Source organism: Mustela nivalis (genome assembly GCF_964662115.1).
Source record: "Mustela nivalis genome assembly, chromosome: 11".
Taxonomy (NCBI): Eukaryota; Metazoa; Chordata; class Mammalia; order Carnivora; family Mustelidae; genus Mustela; species Mustela nivalis.
The window spans coordinates 26,811,309-26,830,067 of record NC_139030.1 but is presented as its reverse complement, the minus strand read 5'-3'; the positions used below and the strand labels follow the sequence as shown (position 1 = coordinate 26,830,067).

At 34.3% G+C, this 18,759-nt stretch overlaps 1 protein-coding gene across 1 annotated transcript in view; it reads left to right on the top strand.

Moving 5' to 3' along the window:
* LRP1B (LDL receptor related protein 1B) overlaps positions 1 to 18,759 on the top strand; it is a 1,916,825-nt gene that overhangs the window by 341,739 nt on the left and 1,556,327 nt on the right. The gene's annotated exons all lie outside the window — the stretch shown is intronic.

Genomic DNA, 18,759 nt, shown 5'->3' with positions numbered 1-18,759 from the left:
ATATAAACATAATTTATATTGGGATATATAGTGTACAGTATAATTGTTTAGGGCCTACATTTTAGAATCAGAACAACTTGAGTTTTAGACCAAATGCTTCACATACACTATAACAAATCATACTTATTTTCAGTTGTTTCATATTAAAAAAAAGATATCAACAGTGTTAATGATATAGTGTTATAAAGATTTAAATTAGATAACCGATGGAAAGTCTATCAGACTCCTTTTTTTTTCTTTCCAGTGTAACAGAATTCATTGTTTATGCACCACAGCCAGTGCTCTGTGTATTTTTAAAGAAAGTATAATGGATATTAAAATAAATTCTAGTTGTAGAATATACTAAGATTTGCTGTGGTCTCTCTGAGTTAGATTACACCTTAAGTACATTAACTACGGTGCAGTAGAAATTTGAAAGTATCAAATGAAAGAAACACTCTTTAATTCCCTATCAAAGTTGATGCCCAACCAAAATCTGAATATTGGCTATAAAATCTTGCATCCTCCATAGACAGTGATTGTCTCTCATCATCAGGTATCATTTCTCCTATGTGACTGCAGGCACATGATGGTAAAAATATTCCCTAAGGCTTTGAATTGGCATTATGATGGGGACTGGCCAAGCAGAACTAGCACTGAGCATCCCCAAAACTGAGGAAGTATTTTGAGTTCCCCCACCTACTTAAAAACTATTTTATAGAACAGAGCATTTTTCCATTATAAAATTTATATTTAAAGCTTTTGGAAGAATCCTATTGATGTTTCCCTTGGAAAGTAAAGTGATGCACCCTTTCCTTAAAACTGGCCAAACAAACATCAAAATGGCAAATTAAGAATATTATTTAGCAACAAGATAGGATTGGGAGGGAGACAAACCATAAGTGACTCTTAATCTCACAAAAGAAACTGAGGGTTGCTGGGGGGAGGGGAGTTGGGAGAAGGGGGGTGGGGTTATGGACATTGGGGAGGGTATGTGCTTTGGTGAGTGCTGTGAAGTGTGTGGGCAATTCACAGACCTGTACCCCTGGGGATGAAAATATATTATATGTTTATAAAAATTTTTAAAAAATTTAAAATAATTAATTAATTTTTTTTATAATAGTGTATTATTCAGCAAAGTGATTATTCAACAAAGGAACTTTAAACTACAGGACTGCATAGATAGTTCATTCTCCCTCATGGAAGCCCTGGATCTATGTTCCTGGGAAGGATACTGCATCTTAAGAATACACCTCAAAAATGAGGTCACAACCCACTTAAAGCTCAACTTTCCTGAAAAATAAATGATTGTTTATATGGCAGGCACGAGGATGTCCTGGCTTCGTGGACTTTTTCCAAGTTCTGTCATCATTGGGTCTAATAAAGATTAACAAGCTTCTGAAAACATGGTCAAAAAATATGAAGAGAATATTTGAGGTCAAAAGAAATAGAAATATTACAATGATGCAATCTCTTGTACTGACACTAAAAAACAGTAACAAGTGTAAGTTAGGGTGTAGGACAAAAGTAAGGTTGGGGTGTAAATTTTGGCACTATATTTGGAGGGCAATTTGCCTAAATGAATTCAAAAATTCTAAAAATCAACTCTTTTGTGAAATCTCACTTTTAGTCATTAAGTTTTGTCCTGCTCCTCTTCCACCTTCTTCTTTTAAGTAAGACAAGTAACCAGAAATTACCTGCAGAATTGTTTATTGCAACTTTTAATTTTACCTATTACCTGTTTTTAGAACTTGTTAGTTCCTGATTTTTAAAACATCAAAAAGTATGGAAAATTCATGTAATAAATGGTTTACCATGACCTTATTAAATCAATCATGTAGAATTAGATTTGCTATTTTGAAAGTTTATCACAAAATATTTTCTAATTAAAACAAAAAAGCAATGTATAGAACAATATAGTGAATGTTTTTAAAAAATCCAACAATTAGTTTGTAATTTTTTTAGATAGAAAACTCTACAGGAAGATTTAAAAATGTAGTAGAAGTTATTGTCTAAGAATGGTGAACAGAAGAAGGTTTGATTCTTGTCCCTTTTGATTATGTTCCAATTTCTTATATTTTAATTAAATAAAACGTGCAATTATAACATCACTAAAACTTGAACAGAAAATAGTAACAGTCTAATACATATTCACATAACATGATTTAATATATATTTTGTTAAGTATACTGTTTCTCAATAATTCCTTAATTGTGGGAAAAAAACATAAAATCATTGGCATAATGTGAGAAAATGTGTGCATTTATATCTCTTCCTGAAAACATTATGAGGCTTGATTTATATTCCTTTAGGCCCCCGTGGCTACCTTTTCTAATTTCCTATTAACATTAAAATGTTACATTAGACCTTTTTCTTTTGATAGAGTAATAATTACTTTCACAAGGATTAATTTAAATTCTCATGACATGTGTCTTCTGCAGAGAAGTACTTAATTATCTCTGTTACTTATAGTTATGTTTAGGAAACCCATTGAACTTTTATTCATATTTCACAATTATCCAAATAACATAATCCTGCCTAGCTGGGACCTCTGTCCTCTATCACAATAACTAATAAAGATGCTTTTCTCATTTGATAGTTTGGGGTTTAGATGTATGTCTACAAAAGGGTAACCATTCTATGAAATCCACTATCTCACCACTTTTTAATTTTCCCCCTAGAGGACTGTCATACATTTTAAGCATTTGTTTGATCATGGAGATAAAATAGTAGAAGCTGGAAAGATCATTTATTCTATGCCTTTGATTTTGGAGAATACTAAAGAAGTAAATCCTTGACAATATCGTAACGGGCCCATGGTGCTTCCAACCTCCTTTGTTCCTAATATTCAATCTTTTCATCTGTGGTACATCTTCATGATTGCCTCCATCTCCATAATGCCTTCCTTTTATTTTTTATTCACAAAACTATAAATAAATGATAAAGTTTCATTCCTTCGAGGCATACTTGCTGCCTTTATAGATGTGCGACTTAAACACATGGAATTTTAGGTATCAACCGGAATGTGGGAAAGATTTGAAAAGAAGGAAGCGTCGGCGCCTATTTTGGAAGTGTAATTGTTTTTTGCAAAGTCTTAATAGTTTAAAAGAGGTTGAATACCAACTCTTCATATGATTTCTAGGTAGGCTTTTAATGCCAACATCTGTAGTGCCTGCACATATATGTGTGGGATGTTTTGGTGTGTTACAGGGACTGACATTTAATCTCTAGAAATCAGTGGTGCTAACTTTATTCCCAAAGCAAAAATTGTTGCTCTCAAAATGCCAGTAATCTCCAAATTGAGAAAAACTCCTTTGATGGTTATGAGAGCAGCTTTGTGTCAGATGAATGTTCGTGTTCTTGTCATGCCACTTCCTAGTTTGATATTAAGAAAGTCTTTCAACTTCCTAAATAGTCACATATCTGATTTATCAAATGCAAATAACAGATTTTTGAGGTTTAAGTGAAATACACAAATTGTTTAATTTAGCATGTGGCTAAAATAAATATAATAACTATTTGTTGTATTATTTTATCTCCCACACAAAAGTCTTTTAAAATGGCAGTGACTTAAAATAACAAAAGTGAGCCTTACTGCATGAAAAAGTATTAAAACATTGACCATTCAAACCGAATAGTATGAAAAGTCGACCTATTTTCCAGCCTCTCTTTGGTACATAAGCTAAACTTCAGCCTTAGGAGTCACTTGGTGTTCCAATAATATGCCATGTTTTCCCTGTGATCATCTCTCTTTTGTTTGGAATGCAACCTCCCACCTCATCAGCTTGGCAATCTTGCCTTTTTATATTAGAATTATTAAAAAATATCTTTTGGGAGGAAGCTTCCCTTGTACCTATATCAGTTTCTTCTGATTGATAGTGAAATTACTCACTGTACCACAGCCAAGTAATGAGGATATTTGTTGCATAATATAACAAAAGGTATAGAGATTCATGGGATGGGATACAGAAGCACCTTAGGGTAGCCCAAAAGAATCTCCTAATACACATTGATTTTCCACCTTGCCATCCCCACTGTGTTGGGTTTGGGTTTGTCCTCAGTCTTATTCATCCTCAGTCTCTGATTATGGCTGAGGCCACTCCAGATTTCAAATGCTCATAACATAAAGCAATGCAGAAGAGCTCCTCTTATCAAGTCTTTTTTTTTTTTTTTTTAATAGAAAGAAAACTGTTTCCCGGGAACAGTTTTAGCAGATTCTCTACCCAGTTGTCTTTGATTAACATTGGGACACATGTGTATGCCCAGCTGCAAACCACTACTGGGAAAACAAGTCATTGGCCTTCCCTGCCTCTAAAGTGAAATGTGGGGTTTTTCAAAAGTGGCAAAAATAGCTGTAGGGTAGGTAACTGAAGGTGTTTTCTGCATGCCTGCTCTGCATCTTAGCTATCTCACACTCTCAGCTGTCCGTAGAAGGTCCTCCATTTGCTGTGCTTCTTTGATACCCAGACACACTTTAATTAACACCTACTTCCCATTATTGTAAATATTTCTGGTTTTGCCTATACCTCAGCAACTTATGGGTAGAAATGCTGCTCTTGTCTTCACTGCTATATTCTCAGTGCCTATTTGGTTCTCCATTAATGAGGACTAATTAAAGGAGTAAGTTTTAAAGTCTTTCAAAATAGGAAACAAGAAATTATGATCGAGAAATACCTTTTTAAAATCAAAATTGGAACTTGAGACAAGTAAAATGTTAGTCTTTGAAGAGCTCTTAATGGTTAAAACAGAGGATAACAGAGAGGAGATATTGCATCATCCCTGAAAGAGCCAAAGCCTAACCATCTGTTTCGAATCTCACTAAGCCTAGAGATGAGAAAAAAGATGTGAATTTTGGTACCCCCTGGGAGATAGGAAGAGGATCATACAGGATTTAGAGAATAGAACTTGCAAAGAAATGTCAATAATTTAGGCTTTTTCTCTTACATTTACAAAGGGGACCTGTCAAAATTTTCCTCTTCCTTAACAATGTAGTATATGAAATAATTCTGCAGACTCATTTCAGAGGGCTTTTGAGAAAGGACAGGTAAAAAAGAAATGGAACATTTCTACCAAAATTTCAGAAAAGGACACAGAACTACAAAGCTTTAGTCCAGTGATAATGAAAACTCAAGTCAATCATATTGAATGTATCAGTTTTATTCCACTAAAAAATACATCCTTTGTCTCTTGCTAAATAAAAGACAGGGTTTTTACTTTGGTACTTTTTGTTTTTCCTTGGTTAAAAAAAAAAAAAACAGTTCTAAACAGGTCCATGTTGAGTGTGTTACAATTTTCCATATCACTGCCTACAGAAAAAAACCAACCTACCAACCAACAAGGAGGCTAACAATGTTTAAGTGATCAAGGAAGAAAACAAAAAAACAAACAAGCAAAACAAAACAAGTTTCTCCATGAAAATTAAATGTCAAATTGGATTTGAAATGTTTACAGAGAGACTTTTTATTTGCTCTTTATGATAAAAATGAAAAATGAGCAAAGCTTTCTCCTAGGGATAATGTACTTCTTTAAAATTTCAATTTTGTCCTGGTTTTATATTAGGTGTTTTGTATGTACAAATGGTCATTTGCAGCACCACAGCCACTTGGTGTTTAATAAGGCATAGGGTGATTGCAAATTTGGTAGCCAATGGAAAAAATAAAAATATACAATTAGTTATAATTTTCTCATCATAGAAATGTATCACATTTTTGCATCTTTTCATCTCATGAGAATAGAAACGTGTACACACACATACACTCACTTGCCAAATTCATATATTTTCCTGAGGTGTCATTTTTTTGAGCATTTACAAAGTAGTCTTCTTAAAATCTAGTCATTTGCTTCTAGTTATTATTGCTGGCCTTAGTCCTGTGCTGATGTGTTTTTTTAAATTATTTTTATTAATTATTTTTATTAACATATGATATATTATTTGTCCTGGGGGTACAGGTCTGTGAATTGTCAGGCTTACGCACTTCACAGCACTTACCATAGCACATACGCTCTCCAATATCCATAATCCAACCACCCTCTCCACATCCCCCCCCCAGCAGCCCTCAATTTGTTTTGTGAGATTAAGAGTCTCTTATGACTTGTCTCATTTCCGATCCCATCTTGTTTCATTTTTTCCTTCCCTACCCCCCAAACCCCCCACTCTGCCTCTCAAATTCTTCATATCAGGGAGATCTTATGATAATTGTCTTTCTCTGATTGACTTATTTTGCTCAACATAATACCCTTTAGTTTCATCCACATCATTGCAAATGGCAAGATTTCATATCTTTTGATGGCTGCATAGTATCCTATTGTATATATATCCACATCTTCTTTATCCCTTCATCTGTTAATGGACATTTAGGTTCTTTCCATAGTTTGGCTATTGTGGACATTGCTGCTATAAACATTCGGGTGTATATACCCATTCGGATCACTACATTGTAACTTTAGGGAAAATACCCAACAATTGCTTGGTCATAGGGTAGTTCTATTTTCAACTTTTTGAGGAACCTCCATACTGTTTTCCAGAGTGGCTGCACCAGCTTGCATTCCCACCAACAGTGTAGGAAGGTTCCCTTTCTTCCCATCCTCTCCAATATCTGTTGTTTCCTGACTTTTTAATTTTAGACATTCTGACTGGTGTAAGGTGCTATCTCATTACCGTTTTGATTTGTATTTCCCGATGCTGAGTGATGTTGAGCATTTTTTCATGTCTGTTGGCCATCTGAGTGTCTTCTTTGAAGAAATGTCTGTTCATGTCCTCTGCCTGTTTCTTGATTGGGTTATTTGTTCTTTGGGTGTGGAATTTGATAAGTTGTTTATAGATTTTGGTTACTAGCCCTTTATCTGATATGTCATTCGCGAATATCTTCTCCCATTCTGTCAATTGTCTTTTGGTTTTGCTGACTGATTCCTTTGCTGTGCAAAAGCTTTTGGTCTCGATGAAGTCCCAATAGGCATTTTTGCCCTTACCTTTAGCAATTTTTCTAGGAAGAAGTTGCTGTGGCTGAGGTTGAAGAGTTTGCTGCTTGTGTTCTCCTTAAGAATTTTGATGGATTCCTGTCTCACATTGAGGTCTTTCATCAATTTTGAGTCTATTTTTGTGTATGGCATTAGGAAATGGTCCAGTTTCATTCTTCAGCATATGGCTGTCCGATGTCCCCAACACAATTTGTTGAAGAGACTGTCTTTTTTCCATTGGACATTCTTTCCTGCTTCATTGAAGCATTAGTTGACCATAGAGTTCAGGGTCTATTTCTGGACTCTCTATTCCATTCCATTGATCTTGGTGTCCATTTTTGTGCTGGAACCATACTGTCTTAATGATGACAGTTTTATAATAGAGATTGAAGTCTGGAATTGTGACGCCACCAACTTTGGCTTTCTTTTTCAACATCCCTCTAGTTATTTGGGGTCTTTTCTGGTTCCATATAAATTTTAGAATTATTTGTTCCATTTCTTTTAAAAAAACAAATTGATGGTATTTTGATAGGGATTGCATTAAGTGTGTAGATTGATCTAGGTAGCACAGACATTTTCACATTATTTATTCTTCCAATCTAGGAACATGGAAAGTTTTTCCATTTTTTGTGTCTTCCTCAATTTCTAGATTTTATATTTATATATAAATAAATAATTTATATTTATATATATTTATATATTATATATTTATACATATTATATATAATATATAATTTATATATATTATGTATAAATATATATTTCTATATTTCTCTCTATATATTTCTATAAAGAAAGCTTTCTAGTTTTCTGAATATAAATTCTTTGCCTCTTTGGTTAGGTTTATTCCTAGGTATCTTATGGTTTTGGGTGCAAATGTAAATGGGATTGACTCCTTAATTTCTCTTTCTTCTGTCTTTCTGTTGGTGTAGAGAAATGCAACTGATTTCTGTGCATTGATTGTATATCTTGACACTTTACTGAATTCCTCTACAAGTTCTAAGAGTTTTGGAGTGGAGTCTTTTGGGTTTTCCACATAAAGTATCATATAATCTACAAAGAGTGAGAGATTGACTTCATCTTTGCTGATTTAGATGCCTTTTATTTCTTTTTGCTGTCTGATTGCTGAGGCTAGGACTTCTAGTACTATGTTGAATAGCAATGGTGATAGTGGACATCCTTGCTGTGTTCCTGACCTTAGGGGAAAAGCTCTCACTTTTTCCCCATTGAGAATGATATTTTCTGTGAGTTTTTCATAAATGGCTTTGATGATATTGAGGTATGTACCCCCATCCCTGCAATTTGAAGAGTTTTGATCAAGAAATGACGCTGTTCTTTGTCAAATGTTGTTTTTTTTTTTTTTTTTTCACAATCTATTGAGATTATCATTTGGCTCTTGTTTCTTTTATTAAGGTATTGTATCACATTGATTGGTTTGTGGATTTTTTTTTTTTTTTAGATATTTTTATTCATTTGACAGAGAGGCAGGCAGAGAGAGAGAGGAGGAAGCAGGCTCCCTGCCGAGCAGAGAGACTGATGTGGGACTTGATCCCAGGACCCTGAGATCATGACCTGAGCTGAAGGCAGAGGCTTAACCCACTGAGCCAGCCAGGTGACCGATTTGTGGATGTTGAACCAACCATGCAGCCAAGGAACAAATCTCACTTGGTCGTGGTAAATAATTCTTTTAATGTACTGTTGGATATTATTGACTAGTATTTTGGTGAGGATTTTCACATGTGTTCATCAAGGATATTTTTCTGTAATTCTCCTTTTTGTTGGGGTCTTTGTCTGGTTTGGGTGTCAAAATAATGTTGGCTTCATAAAATGAGTTTAGAAGTTTTCCTTCCATTTCTTTCTTTCTTTTTTTCTTTCTTTCTTTCTTTCTTTTTTTTTGGATCAGTTTCAGGAGAATGTGTATTAATTCTTCTTTAAATGTTTGGTAGAATTCTCCTGGGAAGCCATCTGTCCCTAGGCTCTTGCTTGTTGCGACATTTCTTCAATTCCCTTCCTGGTTATGGGTGTGTTCAGGTTTTCTATTTCTTCCTGGTTCAGTTTTGGTAGTTTATATGTCTCTAAGAATGTATCCATTTCTTCCAGATTGTCAAATTTGCTGGCATATTGTTGCTCATAATGTCTCCTTATAATTGTTTACATTGTCTTTGGTGTTGGTTGTGATCTCTCCTCTTTCATTCATGCTTTTATTTTTTTGGGTTCAGTCTCTTTTCTTTTTGATAAGTCTGGCCAGAGATTTATCAATCTTTTTAATTCCTTCAGAGAACCAACCCCTAGTTTTGTTGATTTGTGCTACTGTTCTTTTGGTTTCTATTTCATTGATTTCTGCTCTGATCTTTATTCATTCTCTTCTCCTGCTGGATTTAGGCTTTCTTTTCTGTTCTTTCTACAGCTCCTTTAGGTGTAGGGTTAGGTTGTATACTTGAGACCTTTCCTATTTCTTGAGAAAGCCTTGTATCCCTATATACTTTTCTTTCAGAACCACCTTTGCTGTGTCCCACATATTTTGTACAGTTGTTTCTTTATTTTCATTTGTTTTCATGAACTTTTTTCAATTCTTCTTTAATTTCCTGGTTGACACATTCATTCTTTAGTAGGATGCTGTTTAGTCTCCATGTATTTGGGTTCTTTCCATCTTTCTTCTTGTGATTGAGTTCTAGCTTCAGAGCATTGTGGTCTGAAATATGCAGGGAATGATCCCAGTCTTCTGGTACTGGTTGAGATCTGATTTGTGACCCAGGATATGATCTATTCTGGAGAATGTTCTACGTGCACTAGAGATGAATGTGTATTATGTTCCTTTGACATAGAATTTTCTGAATATATTTGTGATGTCCATCTGGTCCATTGTGTCATTTAAGGCCTTTATTTCCTTGTTGATCTTTTGTTTGGATGATCTGTCCTTTTCAGTGAGGGGAGTGTTAAAGTCCCCTACTATTATTGTATTATTGTCAATGTGTTTCTTTGATTTTGTTATTAATTGGTTTATATAGTTGGCTGCTCCCATGTTAGGGGCAAAGATATTTAAAATTGTTAGATCTTCTTGTTGGACAGATCCTTTAAGTATGATGTATTGTCCTTCCTCATCTCTTATAATAGTCTTTGACTTATCTGATATAAGGATTCCCACACCAGGTTTCTTTTGAAGTCCAACACCAAAGACAATGTAAACAATTATAAGAACAAAGATAAAAGATAGTTTAAAAGATAGTTTGCAAATGGAGAGTACTCAAACCAATACATGGAATGAGGCTTAGAAGTATATTGTTATAAAGCAGCTTGTATAGTGTAGAAGCAGTGACTGTTCCTCACAGTGATTGGTTACAATATTAGTATTTTCTTACATGGAAGAGAATTGGTTAGTGGTTGCCTCATATTAATTTTTTGGGAAAAATTTAAGTTTCACTTACATTTTGAGAGGCATAAGAAAGAAGTGACCAAGGTCAAGTTAGCCTCGTTTGTCAAGCCAGATAATCTAAATTAAGCTTTGCTTGTATGACTAAAGCAGTTTGTTCAGTGAATTTTCAAGTCTGGTCTCTGTGTTTGATTTTAAAACTCTTCATTACTGATTGGCCCTTTATTACAAACTTGGGCAGATTTTTAAGGTTGGATTTAAGAAAGATAAATGATAATATGGATTACAGTCTTATAATGTATAATATGGTTTATTTTTAGTCATCTGGACATTTTGTGGGGAGAACTAATTCCTTGATAAAATGAAACTTCCAGGTTTGACCAATTTTTGACCTACCTTTCCTCATACCAACCTTCTTAATATAATCCAAATATATTTTCCTATTTCTATTACATGTAGACTTGAAATGGTGAGTTACATTTTATCTTGCACTTACAATGATGATATTTCTAAAGGAACGATCTTAAAAAAAAAAAAAAACTATCATTAGCATATCTGTCCAAGTTAGCATTGTATAACCAGCTATTGTAAAAGTGTAATTTTCAGTATAGTCTTCAAGAGACTCTGGAGGATAACATTTAATCTCTCTCAAGTTTGATTTTTAGTTTTCATGGATGCTTTAATTTTATATAGTATGATCTTTAGTATTCAGGTTATTTTATTTTAACCGTGGGAGAACTTAGTTTTATTTTTGATGATTAACTAAATAAAGCTATTTATCTTTCTGATAATAAAATATAAAACACTGGTATTGCTTTGCTTTTTCTTCCCTCCCCATCCAAAAATAAAGTATAATTATTTTTGGAAAATTTGATTTTTTTTCCCATTGAAATCACCTTGTTAGGGCAAATATGAAGTCCTAAGACAGAACCTTCTGTCCTCCAGGAGGTCATCACCAGTGACTACAATACAAGAGCAAAATACAGTAGGAGCTGTTTGGTCTTTTGGTATTAAAAATGTTCTACTTTTAATATATGTGCTGCTGAAGTGAGCACTGTGTGGAATGCTCTGGAACTGGTGAAGGAGGAAGAAAAATTTTGATGGGAAGTTTTGATTAAAGGAGTTAAAATGGCCTTAGACTTTCGAGAAAGACTAGAATCTTTTTGTAAGGGGAAGCAAAGCAATAAAGCAGTAAAGACACATAGAATTCTATATTTGGGGAAAGTGGATAGAACAGTATAGTGAACTAAAATTTTGGGTTGAGCTGTGAAGGGAGAGTAGAAGAAAGCATTAAAGAGGAAATCTTTTAACCATATTATGAAAAACAATTCACATGGAATTCTGAGGATTTTTTTCTTCATCTGCATATGCACATTTTTCTGGAGTCTGGGAATATAAAGTCAAATGATGTAAGGTACTTCCTGCTACTTGATAACTAACACAGCTCCCTTAATTTTTCATGAGCCTAATGGAAATTTGAAGCTGAATTAGTAATACTTTCTGTAGATTTCTACAAGAATTCTGTTCTCCCAATGATTAAATCATTGCCTCTTATATGAGAAGAAAAGAAATATAGCTATATTTCTCTTCAAGCATTTATAAATGATATATTATTAACAATCATATATCTGTTAGCAGTAAGATGTGGATATACTAAATAAGTATTTGTGATGTTAACTGAGTTCTGAAAACCTAAGTTACAGCCTTTTCCTAATACTTAGCTTGTGCAAGAGTTTGTAGAAATTCTTTAACTTAGAATCAGTATTTCACTCCTCAGGAATTTAGCTGTTAAATGGGTACTACCCTTTCTTTATCTTTAATTTGTAATTAGTTACCAGAGTTCATCATTTATACTTCCTTTTAATCTCCCCATAGTGTCCTGTTATGCATGTAATAGGCAATTCTTTTTCTTTCTTTCTTTCTTTCTTTCTTTCTTTCTTTCTTTCTTTCTTTCTTTCTTTCTTTCTTTTTGTAAATGAACATTCTCATTAGTATTTAAATGGTGAGTTAACTTCTAAGGGAACTTTGTTGACTTCTAAGGATCATGGTGAAATACTCAAGGAGCTGGAATCTACGTAGTTATTCATGTAATTGAATTGTAGTATTTGACTTTAATTCTTCCTGTTTTTTGAAAAGATAAAAAATAGCAGTTCATTTTGACCTTAAAATGAGAAAATAAAATTAGATAGTCTGTGGCAATTCATGTATCTAAAATCTTTCATTTAAGACCATCTATGTCCAAGTTACAAAAATATTGCTATAAGTTTTTATTAAAATGAGCAATTATATGTTTTCATATAAATGTAGGAAGATTATCATACTAAGTCAGGGTGAATCCAAACTTAGTAAACTCTCTAGGCTATGGTTATTCTAATCTTTTTATGTCTTTTGATTGCAAGAGTCTATTATTATGAAGAGATCGACATTGTACTAGCTTTGATCCTTTTCCAGAGGGATGTAAGTGAAACTGCTTGCACATTCTCATAAGCTTCTTGTTTTAATTACAGAGTATAACATTACCTTTCATACAATAGGAAGATATTTAAAATAAGATTAGTTTGACTATTTCAGAAGTGTGGCAAGAAGCATTAAATAGGATAAGTGGAAAATACATACACATACAACATATTTTGCTTCTGATTCAAGGATCTCAATCCATTGGATATCTTTTAAAATAATCACCTTGAAATACTGAAAATTCATTCATTTGAATTGTATAATCAATGCTTTTAAAAACCCAACATTAAGTGGAATATCTGGTTGAAAAATAAATAGGTGAGTAGAGTAGCAAGCTATTCTTAACTGCTGTTTCCTAGAGAGATAATATAAAACTGTCCCCAAAATCACAACAGTGCAAATTGTCTTTAAAGGTTGGAGCTTGCTTAGCAAGCTGATAACATAGGCTCATTAGATAAATCCCCTTAAGTCTATCTTACTCCTAAATCTTATTCTTAAAATCTTACTCCTAAAATCCATATATATATATATATATATAGTGGATTTTCATACATGTCCATACATGTAAATATGTATTGAGGGTGGTTTGCATATTTTTCCCAAAGGGTATTCTTCTGAGGTTTTCTCAAAGGGATTATTCTGTATCTGTGGTTCAATGTAGGTGAATGTTTGGACATTAATACAAAACAAAATGAATAAAATACTTAACTATCAAATATACACTTTTCAGTCTTAGCTGGATTCCCATCACTGTTACTAAGAAACGTTTTCACAGATTCCTAGTGGATTCCTTTTCCGGTTCCTTATAGCAGTTATCCTAAACCTTCACCACTCTTTCCAATTGTGCCTTTTTTCCAAGTTTCAAAAAAAAAAAAATCTTATTTTTTAGTTATTTGAAAAATCATGATAAGGCAAGAATACCAGCTTCCCTACTAGCTAACAATTTATCCTTCCGTATCCCTAGCCTTTCTTTCTCAGGGCAGGTGCTCCTATTAGTGTTAGGTTCTCATTCCAGCCCCGTGAATTCTCCTTGGGAAACTCTCCACTTTCATATCCTTGGGCTCCATTCCCTCTTCCTTTGCTGGCACCTTTTCCTTAGCCTACAAGTCTACTCCATCTTTTCAGAACTCATCATACTTGGGCATTGTCAAAATGAGCCCCTTCTTTCCAGCTCTTGAGATTTCGCATGATTTTATGTAAGATCCTTTTCCTTTACCCTTCTTCTTGTATATCTCTGGATAAATTTTCTGCCCTCTCCATCCCCTTGCCGGACTTACTCTTATTTCTTTGCCTTCGGCTCCTTCCCCCTACCTCAGTTTAATTTCACCTGCATCTATTCTTATAGTTTTTTTCACTGTCCTCTTATAGCTCCAGGGCTGTTCCATGTTTCCAGCTTTGATTATTCTCCTGAATTCCAGATTTAAATGCATCATTGCCTGATGCGTATTTATTCTTGGATCTTCCATAAACACCTCATAATATTCCCAAAACAGTTGAAGAGTCATACACTGAGGGTCAAAGATCTGAATTTAAGATCCCAACATTTAATGAGATGGTAAACAGGATATTTGACTTCAGTTTCCTCATCAAATACTGTCTTGAAACTCCATTTCACCAATATATTTAACTACTAATCATCTTTTCTCATATACATTATTGCAATAGTATTCTAATTGAGCTCCTCGTTTCCACCTTTACTTCACTGAAATTTATTCTCAACATAGTAGGCGGAATTTTTTTTTTTTTTAAGTAGGTTAGATTTTCTCTTTACTCTGAACCTTTCAGCGGTTTTCCATCTTGACTCTTACTACAGCTCAAGCCTTCATCTGCTGCCTTCAACCCTATATTTACTCATTTCTTGACCTCAGCTCTTTCTAATCTCTTTTTCCCCAGCCATTTTGATCTCCTTAGTGTTTCTTTAAATTTTCTGGACACCTTTTTTCCTCAGGTCCTTGGTGTATGACCTTTACCACATGACCTTTTATTCAAATGGATGCCACCCTTTCCTTCCAGAGGTTTTTATTTCAGTTGTAATATTGTCTGTGATGTATTCTCTGACCACCTTCATTTAAAATTGTATCTCCATCTTTCCAGCCTCCAATTCTTTTATTTTTAAAGATTATTTATTTATTTTTTATTTATTTGACAGACAGAGATCACAAGTAGGCAGAAAGGCAGGCAGAGAGAGAGAGGAAAGCAGGCTCCCCACTGAGCAGAGAGCCTGACGTGGGGCTTGATCCCAGGACCCTGGGATCATGACCTGAGCCAAAGACAGAGGCTCTAACCCACTGAGACACCCAGGCACCCCCCAGCCTCTAATTCTAAATCTCCATCTTTGTTTTATTTTTCTTCACAAAGTTTTATCTTCTACTATACTATACATTTAACTCATTTATTTTATTATTGTTTCTATCCTCCCACTAAAATTTAAGTTTCTTGGTGGCAAAGATCTCTGTATTAAAAAAAAAAAAAAAAGTATTCCCAGTACCTAGAACATAGTAGAAACTCATTATTGATTGTTTAATAAGTAAATGAATGAATAAATTAAGATGGGGGTGGTTATGGTCAAGTGATTTAGAGACCAAAAAAAAAAAAAAACCACTATAAACTATTACACCTACCAATATTAATCCACTGCCCCCATGACCAGGCTTACAAGAACATTACTTTTATTTTTATTTTTTTAAATATCTGTATATTTTATCTTGGTTTTGAGATGCCATCCAGTCAATTTTTGAGGCTAGAGATATATTTGAGCCTTTCATCCATTTGGTCACCAATTTTTTTTTTTTAAGATTTTATTTATTTATTTGACAGAGATCACAAGTAGGCAGAGTGGCAGGCAGAGAGAGAGGAGGAAGCAGATTCTGTGCTGAGCAGAGAGCCCGATGTGGGGCTCGATACAAGGATCCTGGGATCATGACTTGAGCCAAAGGCAGAGGCTTAACCCATTGAGGCACCCAGGCGCCCTGGTCACCAATTCTTAACTCTTAACCTCACTTGCAGCAGAGTCTCCATTTTGGTTCCCATTACTTCAGTTCAATCATTAGGAGCTTTTCTCTAGACAATTTCAATAGTCTCCTGAAGTTGACTTTGTACAATATTTTATCATAAATAATCGTTCCTAAGGACTTTCCTATGACTTCAAGTTATCTACAGAAAGTTTCCTATGGTAATCAAAGTCCTTCATTCTGGACTCTGACCTATGTTTTTGAGATGCTATTTTCCAACACCATAAACAGTTCTTTATGGTCCTTTTTATTTCTTTATACTTTTAATAAGTACTTATTGATTATTTACTGAGTCAGGTGTTATACAATGGTTTTTAGCAAGGCACCATCTCTTTCCACCTATCCTCACAGTAATTTGTTATAGTTTGGTTGGTAAGAAGGAAGGAAACAATCTAGCATCTCAAGATCATAAATCAAATGCAGAATAGCTATAGGTACAATGCACATTCATTCTGATTTTCCTGGAATAAACTTGGTTTATCCCTGTTTCCCATTATAATTATTAATAAGCCTTCCTTCATCTTCAGAACTCTCCCAGTTTCATGATAAATTATACGGTCTCCTTGTCTATAAGCAAAACAATTTGAATTTTATCTCATGCACTTTCCCTACATTAACTAAAAAAGTTATATGACAGTCTAAAACAAAATTTAACTCCTCCTCCTCTAGCAGTGGAATATACTTATAAATATCACACAAACTGTTTGGTGAAAAAAAAAAAAACATCAAGGTTCTGTAACCTGAATGTCATTTTAATTTTAGAAAATTTTTGTTTGTTTATTTCAAATGCAGTTTATTAATTAGTTCCTTAGTTGTGTTTTCACTCTGCCCTCATCTGGAATGCCCTATATTTATTCTCCATTTATTTAAATCTTACCCATTTTTAAAGTAATGCTTACATCTCCAATCTATTCTTTGTTTTTGTCTCCATCTCTATCTGTGGTCTCTTCTTTTTTTAGATTCACTTTTTAAAGATTTTATTTATTTGAAAGAGAGAAAGACAGCTATCAAGAGCACAAGTGGAGGGACGCCTGGGTGGCTCAGTTGGTTAAGCGGCTGCCTTCGGCTCAGGTCAAGATACCAGCGTCCTCGGATCCAGTCCCACATCGGGATCCTTGCTCATCAGGGAGCCTGCTTCTCCCTCTGCCTCTGCCTGCCATTCCGTCTGCCAGTGCTCGCTCTCTCCCCCCTCTCTCTCTGATAAATAAATAAAATCTTTAAAAAAAAAAAAAGAGCACAAGTGGAGGGAGACAAGGGGAGATAGAGAAGCAGACTTCCCCCTGGGGAGGGAGCCAGCCATAGGGCTCCATCCCAGGACCCTGGGGTCATGACTAGAGCCTAAAGCAAACACTTAACCTGAGCCACCCAGGCACCCCTGCGGTTATTTATTTATTTATTTATTTACGATTTTATTTCTTTATTGACACAGAGAGAGAGAGAGAGAGAGAGAGAGAGAGAGAGAAGGAGAGTACCGGCAGGGGAAGCAGCAGACAGAGGGAGAGAGAGGGGGAGAAACAGGTTCTCCATGGAGTGGGGAGCCTGATGTGAGGCTCGATCTCAGGACTCTGAGATCATGACCTGAGCTGAAGGCAGACACTTAACCAACTGAACCATCTAGGCACCCTTATGGTCTCTTCTTTCAGCAATTATTTTCTGTATCATTTATTTGTCAAATTGTTGCATAAAGGTACTTTGTTTCCTCCTGGTCCTATTAACCAAGCAGACAAAGATGGTGACTTCTACAATTTTGTAGCTACTATTCTAGAACCAAATAGAGTATGTTCAATCAACTTAATGCAAAAACAAAACAAAACAAACAAACAAACAAAAAATAAAACAGTATGATAATAGTTGTAATAAATAGGGTATTGATGGTGAATTTATGAAAAGATAAAACAGGATAAGATAAAATAATCAGAACTTTCAGGTAATATTTATAGTTCGAAAGTGGGAAAAATAGTTATATACCCAGAAGTTGTGTATGTTTGTGTGAGTTTGTAAATATATACTATTGAAAATTATGTTGGGTCAGGAGAGAAGAGGTTGAGGGAGACAAAGGAAAAAATATTCCATACTTTATCCCAATGTGTGGAAAATGCACCATCATTCTGTATATTACTGGGGAAAAAAAGTCAATTAAGTTATGGCCTCATGCTTTCCATGCTTTTATATCACTTAGAATTTTTATTTGCTACATATTTAAAGACCTACTTACTAATAGATTTTTTATCTTGAATCATTCCTTTGTATACCTAACAAAAGTGTAAGTGATTTCAAATGGCTAAGATTTGATATGGCTAGCACTTCTTCACATTCAGAGATCATCAACTGTAAAAAAATTCCTAGTTCAGACATTTAAAATATTAAAAAAGTAAATATTTTATTGAACAGATTCACAGTGTATAAATAAGTGTATTGCAAAAACAAAACAAAGCAAAAACCAAAATAAAACAAAACAAGACAAAAAGCTATATGATGAGTTTACTACAAATAGTACTGTAGATCCTAAATATTCTGAAGCCATTAAAAGAAAATAATGTGATTTTTGGATATGGCCAATTGTAGAAACGCAAGTTAGAGCAAAACTTTTTGGAAGTTACTATCACTTTTGCCATCCAGTAGCAAAAACTATCATCTGGGAACTTGTAGGAAAAAAAGAAAGAAAGAAAGAAAGAAAGAAAGAAAGAAAGAAAGAAAGAAAGAAAGAAAGAAAGAAAGAAAGAAAGAATTATGATAATGGGTATCTAATTGACATAGAGACCTGTAGCCCCAGTATCAGGATGGATGATTAGGAATTGAATTCTCAGACATGGAAAGTAAGTACAATATTATAAGTTTTATTTCTGATTTTTCTTACTCTTAGAGGAGGAAACTAAAATTTTTGTAGTCAAGAATGTCTGCTTTGGATCAACAGCTGTAAAACCTACTGGCTGTGATTGTCATATGCCTTATCCAATATGACCAAAGTTCTAGTCATAAACACAA